The sequence below is a fragment of the Lissotriton vulgaris genome, chromosome 2_1 (genome assembly GCF_964263255.1).
Source record: "Lissotriton vulgaris chromosome 2_1, aLisVul1.2, whole genome shotgun sequence".
Classification (NCBI taxonomy): Eukaryota; Metazoa; Chordata; class Amphibia; order Caudata; family Salamandridae; genus Lissotriton; species Lissotriton vulgaris.
Window position 1 is genome coordinate 271,746,185 of NC_141687.1, and position 9,570 is coordinate 271,755,754.

Consider the following 9,570-nt stretch of genomic DNA (forward strand, 5'->3'; position numbering starts at 1 on the left):
CGTGTTGAACCTGTTGGTATTAGACAAGGTAAAGGATTGAGACTCATTGTTAAAGAATCTAAGAGTCAGTGGGACTATAGTGCCATTGCGCTTCTGGGGTGGGAAAACATTGTTCAGGATCTCAGGAAGGACCTCGGCATTAGCGAAATTAGTGATGACGCAATCGCCTTGGAACTTTTTCCGCTTGCTGCCAATCCAGGGAACTCTCCTAGTCGAGATTATGTCTCCTGCCAGTTTGTCAAACCCATCCTGCGCCATGTACATATTATTAGAAAGCCAGTGTAGAACTTTATCTTTAAGATCCTGATTGGATTCAGACTTGTCTTGTGACAGGACTGGAACATTGGCTAATACCAAAACTACCGGTAAGGCCTCCGCTAAGAATTGGACTGGGCTCTCCTCTCGATGATTTGCCACAGTTGCGTCAATTGAAATAGTGTTAGTATGGAGGGCCCCAGTAGCGGCGTTCTGGTCCGGGGCGGATAGTAGTAAGGACGAAGGTGGGTGAGACAGCCCTGATTCAATGGACTGCATGTTACTGTCAGTGGGAGGTACCTCCTCATCCGTGGATATTAAATCAGCGACAAGGGAAGATAAATTCTCTAACTCCTTGGTCAGGTTACTGTGAACTCCGCCCAACTTCCTAACTTCAGCAGTTAGTTTGTCCACCTTCCCGATAAGGGGCTTAATGATGGACTTAATTTTAATATCCAACATGTCTTGGATCCTGTTGAAGAGATCTTCATCAATAATGCGCTTTGACTCGAGGTCAACCTCATGGGCTGTAAGTCTGCCTTGCCGCCTTGGGGGAGGGGTGGCAGGCTTCTTTCTCCCCATTTGTTTCCCCCCACGTTTTGCAGCTGTTTTCCTGCATGCTCTAACAGCGCGATTTGGAGGAGACTGATACTGCGGGCCATCATCCATGGCTTCAGTCTGGATACTTGTCTCAGTAGAGGCGTCCTCATCGGCTAGGTCGATGAGATCTTCTCTCTCCCTAACGGGATCAGAGTCTTCAATGTCTTTAGTAGAGATGGCTAAAGAGGTAGGGTCAGGGTTTGCTAGAGTAGGTTGTGTGCTACCTGTCAGGAAATCGGACATGGCAGTGCTTGCAATGCTTATAGAAGGACTGTCCGTAGGCAGCACAGGTGATTGACTTAGTCCCAGAGATTGCCTACGTTTACTATTAATACTGGATACAACTTGCACTAGATAAGAGTCAAGAGTGTTAGCGGCCTCAGTAGGGGGAGGGACCTGTTTTTTCCCCATGCTTTAAAATCGAATTGGGCTAGGTCACAAATGCACACTCCCCACTGGGCTTGAGCCAGGTAACCAGTTAGTTTCGACACGTGTAAACTATGTGGATAGTGACTGGTAGCTATAATAATGGCTGGTGAATAATGGGATGAGCTACAGCGCAAAAACAAATTAACAGGAAACAGTACCTCAGATCCAGGGAGGTGGCCTGCCTTGCCTCTCCGTGCCTCGGAGGGCCTCAGAGGGCCCGCCCTTTGCCCGGGCTTAGCCCCGGGCGTCCCGCTCGCGTCCCGCGTAGCTGAGGGCTTCCTGCTTTTACAAGCCCCTCCTGGCGCCTTGATGACGCGACAGGGAACGCGCCTCCGCCGCAAAGGCTGCCGGGATCTGTAGTCCCGGAGCGGCGGTGGCGAGCCTGGTGTGCGCGTTGGTCCGCTCCTGCTGCGAGCCTGTCCCGCTGCTGTTCTCCGCTCAAAGGTGGGTGACTACGCTCTCTCTTGCTCTGCTTGCCGCCAAAAAGTATTGGTGCTCCCAGCGCTTCACCGAGGGCTTCCTGCTTTTACAAGCCCCTCCTGGCGCCTTGATGACGCGACAGGGAACGCGCCTCCGCCGCAAAGGCTGCCGGGATCTGTAGTCCCGGAGCGGCGGTGGCGAGCCTGGTGTGCGCGTTGGTCCGCTCCTGCTGCGAGCCTGTCCCGCTGCTGTTCTCCGCTCAAAGGTGGGTGACTACGCTCTCTCTTGCTCTGCTTGCCGCCAAAAAGTATTGGTGCTCCCAGCGCTTCACCGAGGGCTTCCTGCTTTTACAAGCCCCTCCTGGCGCCTTGATGACGCGACAGGGAACGCGCCTCCGCCGCAAAGGCTGCCGGGATCTGTAGTCCCGGAGCGGCGGTGGCGAGCCTGGTGTGCGCGTTGGTCCGCTCCTGCTGCGAGCCTGTCCCGCTGCTGTTCTCCGCTCAAAGGTGGGTGACTACGCTCTCTCTTGCTCTGCTTGCCGCCAAAAAGTATTGGTGCTCCCAGCGCTTCACCGAGGGCTTCCTGCTTTTACAAGCCCCTCCTGGCGCCTTGATGACGCGACAGGGAACGCGCCTCCGCCGCAAAGGCTGCCGGGATCTGTAGTCCCGGAGCGGCGGTGGCGAGCCTGGTGTGCGCGTTGGTCCGCTCCTGCTGCGAGCCTGTCCCGCTGCTGTTCTCCGCTCAAAGGTGGGTGACTACGCTCTCTCTTGCTCTGCTTGCCGCCAAAAAGTATTGGTGCTCCCAGCGCTTCACCGAGGGCTTCCTGCTTTTACAAGCCCCTCCTGGCGCCTTGATGACGCGACAGGGAACGCGCCTCCGCCGCAAAGGCTGCCGGGATCTGTAGTCCCGGAGCGGCGGTGGCGAGCCTGGTGTGCGCGTTGGTCCGCTCCTGCTGCGAGCCTGTCCCGCTGCTGTTCTCCGCTCAAAGGTGGGTGACTACGCTCTCTCTTGCTCTGCTTGCCGCCAAAAAGTATTGGTGCTCCCAGCGCTTCACCGAGGGCTTCCTGCTTTTACAAGCCCCTCCTGGCGCCTTGATGACGCGACAGGGAACGCGCCTCCGCCGCAAAGGCTGCCGGGATCTGTAGTCCCGGAGCGGCGGTGGCGAGCCTGGTGTGCGCGTTGGTCCGCTCCTGCTGCGAGCCTGTCCCGCTGCTGTTCTCCGCTCAAAGGTGGGTGACTACGCTCTCTCTTGCTCTGCTTGCCGCCAAAAAGTATTGGTGCTCCCAGCGCTTCACCGAGGGCTTCCTGCTTTTACAAGCCCCTCCTGGCGCCTTGATGACGCGACAGGGAACGCGCCTCCGCCGCAAAGGCTGCCGGGATCTGTAGTCCCGGAGCGGCGGTGGCGAGCCTGGTGTGCGCGTTGGTCCGCTCCTGCTGCGAGCCTGTCCCGCTGCTGTTCTCCGCTCAAAGGTGGGTGACTACGCTCTCTCTTGCTCTGCTTGCCGCCAAAAAGTATTGGTGCTCCCAGCGCTTCACCGAGGGCTTCCTGCTTTTACAAGCCCCTCCTGGCGCCTTGATGACGCGACAGGGAACGCGCCTCCGCCGCAAAGGCTGCCGGGATCTGTAGTCCCGGAGCGGCGGTGGCGAGCCTGGTGTGCGCGTTGGTCCGCTCCTGCTGCGAGCCTGTCCCGCTGCTGTTCTCCGCTCAAAGGTGGGTGACTACGCTCTCTCTTGCTCTGCTTGCCGCCAAAAAGTATTGGTGCTCCCAGCGCTTCACCGAGGGCTTCCTGCTTTTACAAGCCCCTCCTGGCGCCTTGATGACGCGACAGGGAACGCGCCTCCGCCGCAAAGGCTGCCGGGATCTGTAGTCCCGGAGCGGCGGTGGCGAGCCTGGTGTGCGCGTTGGTCCGCTCCTGCTGCGAGCCTGTCCCGCTGCTGTTCTCCGCTCAAAGGTGGGTGACTACGCTCTCTCTTGCTCTGCTTGCCGCCAAAAAGTATTGGTGCTCCCAGCGCTTCACCGAGGGCTTCCTGCTTTTACAAGCCCCTCCTGGCGCCTTGATGACGCGACAGGGAACGCGCCTCCGCCGCAAAGGCTGCCGGGATCTGTAGTCCCGGAGCGGCGGTGGCGAGCCTGGTGTGCGCGTTGGTCCGCTCCTGCTGCGAGCCTGTCCCGCTGCTGTTCTCCGCTCAAAGGTGGGTGACTACGCTCTCTCTTGCTCTGCTTGCCGCCAAAAAGTATTGGTGCTCCCCAGAACCCCATATGTAGTCCTCATGAAAACCCCCCCTAATAACGACCTTCATTGCCTCCCCCTCTGTAGACTTAGCGGCTGTAGAGCCCCAATTTTCCCCGAAGTAATGACTAAGTGCCTCTGTCACGGTTTGCACATATGGGGGGTCCGTAAGAGCCTCAGCCTCAAGTCGCCATAACTGTATAGGTGGACGTCCCGGTCCGCTGGACAGGGTCAATAGTAATGGCGCATGGTCAGAAAGATATATCGGCAAATAGGAAATAGCCTGCCTGGCAGCGGACAGGCCCTTAGAAAGTCAACAGTGATTAATGCGGGAGAAGGTATGAGCTGCGGGGGTATAACAAGAGAATTCCCTTTTTGTGGGATTATGAGCTCTCCTATCGTCCCAAATTTGCAAACCATGAAGGATACCTGAGAGGGATTGCAGCATGTGGGGTTTGGTGGGATATCTAGTGGGTTCCCTATCCAGAGCTCCATCAAATATACAATTAAAATCCCCAAAAAGAAGGACTTCATCCCCTAAGTACGGGGTAGCCGCCTTTAGAACCATGGGGAAGAACTCAGGGCAGTCCAAGTTGGCGGCATAAACATTGATAATACATATTTCCCTCCCCTCCCACCACCCAAACAGTATAACAAACCTTCCATCAGGGTCTAGGACATGGTGAAGGTATTGGAACGGGACCCCTGGTGCCACCCATAGAAGTGCCCCTCTTGCAAAACCAGAATACGATGTGGCATATATCTGCCCTCTCCATATCTACGTAGGCTCGATAGCGTGTTCCCACATACATGCGTTTCTTCCAATCCCGCTATTGCTATCCTATATCTCTTCAGGAAGGCATGTATCCTTCGGCGCTTATGTAGACCTGCCAAGTCCTGAACATTCCATTTAAGGACCGTCAATATTTGAGTTGCCATGACAATAGGACTGTAAGCATCTTTCATAAGTGCCCCGAGGTCAGCGCACCCATCTGGTTGGTTCCCCAGCCTCTATATACAAGTATAGTCCTGTGTGACTCTATTGGTTCCCTTATAACAAAAACATCGTAGAAGTGATGAACAAACCCTTACCCCCTCCCCCCCTCTCACCCATGGGCAGTAGTATAACTTGGTATTTGCACCCCTCGTTCCCTACACCAAACAATACATACCGCCCCAAACCTCCCTCCACCCGTAAACATTTCAAGATCAATATGTTCTGCTTAAGCCCAAGTGGCACTGGTGTTTAAATCAGTTTTATGCATGGCTTCTGTAGGAAACCTCTGTCATTTATACCAAATGCTATATCTAGTAAGTCATGCTATGACAGTTGATAAAAAAACTTGTTACCCAAGGTTGCCACGTAATAAAGACTTTCCAGGCCAAGCTGATAGGGCTCTCTGAGAACCTGTCAGGATGTGTCAGCTTTGATTGAAAGTAGAACGCACAGCTGCAGGAGGAGAAGGATGGGAGGGAAGGAAGGTAGTAGGGGTTGGTTAAGGATGGCAGGTAAGATATTTCTTTCACAATTGGGTCAGAGAGGAGATGCTATGTTAAGTATGGCTCTCCATTACTCCTCAGCCCTGGCATGGCAGTTGAGAGCAGGAGCAGATGTTTATGAGGGCTATACATAACATAAAATTATGGATAGGTAAAGAATTAATTACGGGGATGTTTTTCAGCTTGAAGCTCTGTGTGACATAATAGACAACTGTAACTTTTCTGTCATCGTCTATTTCATCTCAATCAGACCCCTTGGTGAAAAACATCCCCATAACTCACTGTTTCCCACCTATTATTCTGTATTTGTCTTCTTCAATCTATCAAACGTTTTCTGTTTATATTTTTGAACATTCTATGGTCTTTGTACGGCTGTATAAGCATAGGCTGAGACCGCGCTGCCTATGACAACTACGCTACATCCAGTCTGAAATTTGGAAGGGCTATTTCTAGAAAGGGGGAGCCGGTGGGCCAGGCCCTCCAAAGGGAGCCCTCTGGCCCACCTATTGTCCATTCACAATTGGAGATGTTTTTTTTTTGTTTTTTTTACTCTGTTTATTGAACAATTAGGGTGGAATGGTCATTGCATACAGTAAATCATTAATTACAGCCGTGTCACAGTTTCCCAAATCAAGCAGTTACTTCCTACATGACATCAGGTAGGGTAGAACAAGATGGTTGCTGTCTATACATATCAAGGTGTCAATGGTTTGTCAAGGGAGGGGACATTTGGGGGCTCATAAATATTGCCACGCTAAACATTCCATTTAGTCCAGAGCACTATCCATTTTCTGGGACAGCCATGTGCTACATATGCTGTTTTCTCCCGTACCATACACCAGTCCATATCCTCCTTCCAGGCTGTGGTGGGGTTGATGAATGGGACCGGAGACTGGCTCGTGGTATGTAAGGCTTTATTTTAATATATGATCTTTTTTTAGTATTGGACAGTCTTTCCCGGGTGAATCGTGCTGGGTCCGTTGTTGCAGCTAGATTCTGCGCCTTCAAACTCGGTCTCTCTCTCTGGACCTTCTCTTTGTAGTCGCCCGGGTTATATGGTCTTCACCCTCCGTACCGGGAAGCAAAAGAAAAGATAGGCGGCTATTAGGCACTTGTACTCTCTTTTCTATACCCTAAGGGATACCGGGAGTGAGGGATCACCACTGGTGGTGTATGTACAATATTGATATACAAGAAGTGGAAATAACTGTGCAGGTAGTGGGGGACGCAAGGGAAGGGGAAAGGAAGGAGCCCGCGTGAGTGAGGGGAACAAAACAGTCTCAGTGCCCCAGGCGCCTGTTCCCTAAACAGCGGTCTCACTTCGGGACGTCTCCCCGCCTCCCCACCCAGTCTCTAACCCGTCTCCGCACCTGGCTTAGCCACACTCCTCCAGGGGTGTGGCTGGGCGAACCGCGGGGACGTTGGCCTCCTGGCTTCTCCTTAACACTGCTTTCTCCCACTCTGTCTGCTCCACTCCACCTCGCTCGACGCTCACTTCCCGATCTCGCCTCCTTCTCCGTGACGTCACCCGCTGACCCTGAGGCTTCCTCCTTTTCAACTAATCCGCTGTGTCCTGCTTCTTCCGAGGGCGGGGCGGCCAGTGATGAATAGGCGCAATTAAAGGAGCCTTTCTCCTCTTCCTTATACGGTTCTGACCATAAGGGCTCGGTATCATCGGCCCATTCGTTCTGCCTTGGATTGAAGAGAGGGGAGAGGGGCAGAGTCAGCAACCCACCATTCCGTCCTCGAGGTGTTCATGTCAGTTGATGGGGTCTCTGGGCTACACAGGGGTTCCGTGTTGGTGGTATTGCTGCTCCCCACAGACGGACAATATTCTGCTTGGCTACCATCTGACCAAGCGTTGCCCAGGTTTTGCATTGGTGTTCAGTTCTGTGGGCTCCCAAACATTCAGGAGACACCTTTTGGCTACGAGTTGAATTTCCACCTCCAGACTGAGCTCATACATTTGTGTACTTTTTTACAATAGTTTTGGATTATTGAAAATTCCCAAATACTGTGTAGAAAGGACCCCTCCAGGCCACAATGCCTGTTACGCAGCCCCTCTTCACTTCTGCCCATCAGCACCAGCCTAGGGCTGGAGAGATACACTCGATGTAAAATCTTTAATTGGATCAGCCTCAATTTTGCTGAGATTGCGACCTCCCTTGGAGAGGAAAGTGCTTCCTGCCATTCCTCGTCGTCCAATTCCAGGCCATCCCGCCCCCATTTCTCCCTCAATGATGTTAGGGGATCTTGAGTGTTGTGTATTAGCTTTTTGTATGTGAGGGAGATAGCTTTGTCAGGGAGGACCCTGCCAGAATGTTAGCTTGGAGGGAGTGTCTGACTTGCGCATATCTAATATATTCAGAACCGGCGAGCTCATATGTCAGTTGTAGTGAAGCAAATTAGACCACTCTGTTTGTTCCCCATAGATCTCCGATTCGGGAGAGGCGTATTAGGTCCCATTTATCAAACCTCTTAGTTTAACCCATTGTACCCAGGCATTCGGAGTCCCATAGTGGAGTGGCGAGTGTGAGTTTTTTAGCCCATCCTAGGCTGCGATTTACCGTGTGCCAGAGTTGGACTAAATGTTGTGTGGGCCTGTCAGGAAATATCTGTTGGGTCTGGAATTGAGCGCCCTCATGAAGCTACCACCTTGGAGTACCCATTTGTCCATCTTGTAACCCGGGCCATCCCTACTGAGGTAGGTGCATTGATTGATGGCCGAAAGGTGTGCCTCCCAGTAATATTTTTTAATGTCAGGGATTGCTTTACCTCCGTCATACCAATCAAGCGTTAGTTTGTGGAGTGATATACTCGGTTTACCATACCACAGTAGGTCTCTTTGGGCGGTTTCGATATCTTTAAAAAATGGGGTGGATCTGGGTCTGGGAATTTCTGGAGGGCATATAGGAAACGGGGCAATGCCATCATTTTAAAAAAGTGCTGCCCGTTCCAGGAGAGATAGTGGCAGTGTCTTCCAGATAGCAGTGTCTCTCTTGAACCTCTGCAGGGGTGGGAGGAGATTCCATTCATAGCGGACTTTAGCATCCGTTGTGATGAAAATACCTAGGTATTTGAATCCGTCCGATACTGTCTGTATCGGGCAGTCTATTGGCACCGGGGGGGTCTCCGTGCAAGACGTATCACAGCGATTTGCTCCAATTATTCTGTAACCAGAGATATAGAAAGATGTCGTCTGCATATAGTAAGATTCAATCTTCCCACCCTTTGGCCCACTTAAGTCCCCTGATGGAGTGATCCCTCCGTATCCAGGCAGCAAGCGGCTCGAGGGACAGGGCGAAGAGCAGGGGCGAGATGAGGCATCCCTGCTGCGTCCCCTGCCGAGAGCGAATACTTCGGAGATTTTATTGTTTACTACCAATTGGGCCAGTGGTTCTGTGTAGAGGAGCCACACCAATCCGATACAATTGAGCCATCAGATAAGCCCAACTTTTTAAGGACCGCCGTCAGATATGCCCATTCCAGCGTGTCGAAAGCCATTGTTGCTTCTAGCGAGACCACTATTGCGTCTTCCTGGATGGTGGCGTGACGACCCAATACTTCATGAAGCCTTTGCAAGTTAAGTGCAGTATTTCGGTGTGGCATGAAGCCCGATTGGTCGGGATGAACTAGTTTGTCTATTACTTGCCTTAGCCGGTTCACCAGTAGCTTTGCAAGGATCTTGGGTTCCGCATTTAACAGGGAGACTGGTCTGTAGGAGGTACACTCATCTTTTGGTTTCCCTGCCTTAGGTATGGCCACCAGCGTGGCAAAACGTTGGTCTCACTGGGGTACACCCAGTTCTTTACTGTCTTCAAACATATTCTTTAGATAAGGGGCCAGTTTGTTGGGCTTGAGTTTGTACACCTCAATGGGCAGACCATTTGGGCACAGGGCTTTTCCCAGCCAGGGATCTCTAATCGCCATAGCCAGCTCGTCGTTGGTAAGTGCACTCTCTAATGCCTCCCTATCGGAGGCGGCGAGGATGGGCAATTGGATGTCTGCAAGTACTGCGGAGGAGTCCTCCTCCAGTAGTTCTGAACAACTCCGATACACTCGTTTGAAATGGGTGACGAACTCAAGTACTATGTCGTGGGGTTCCATCAATATAATACCAGAACTACTATTGAAC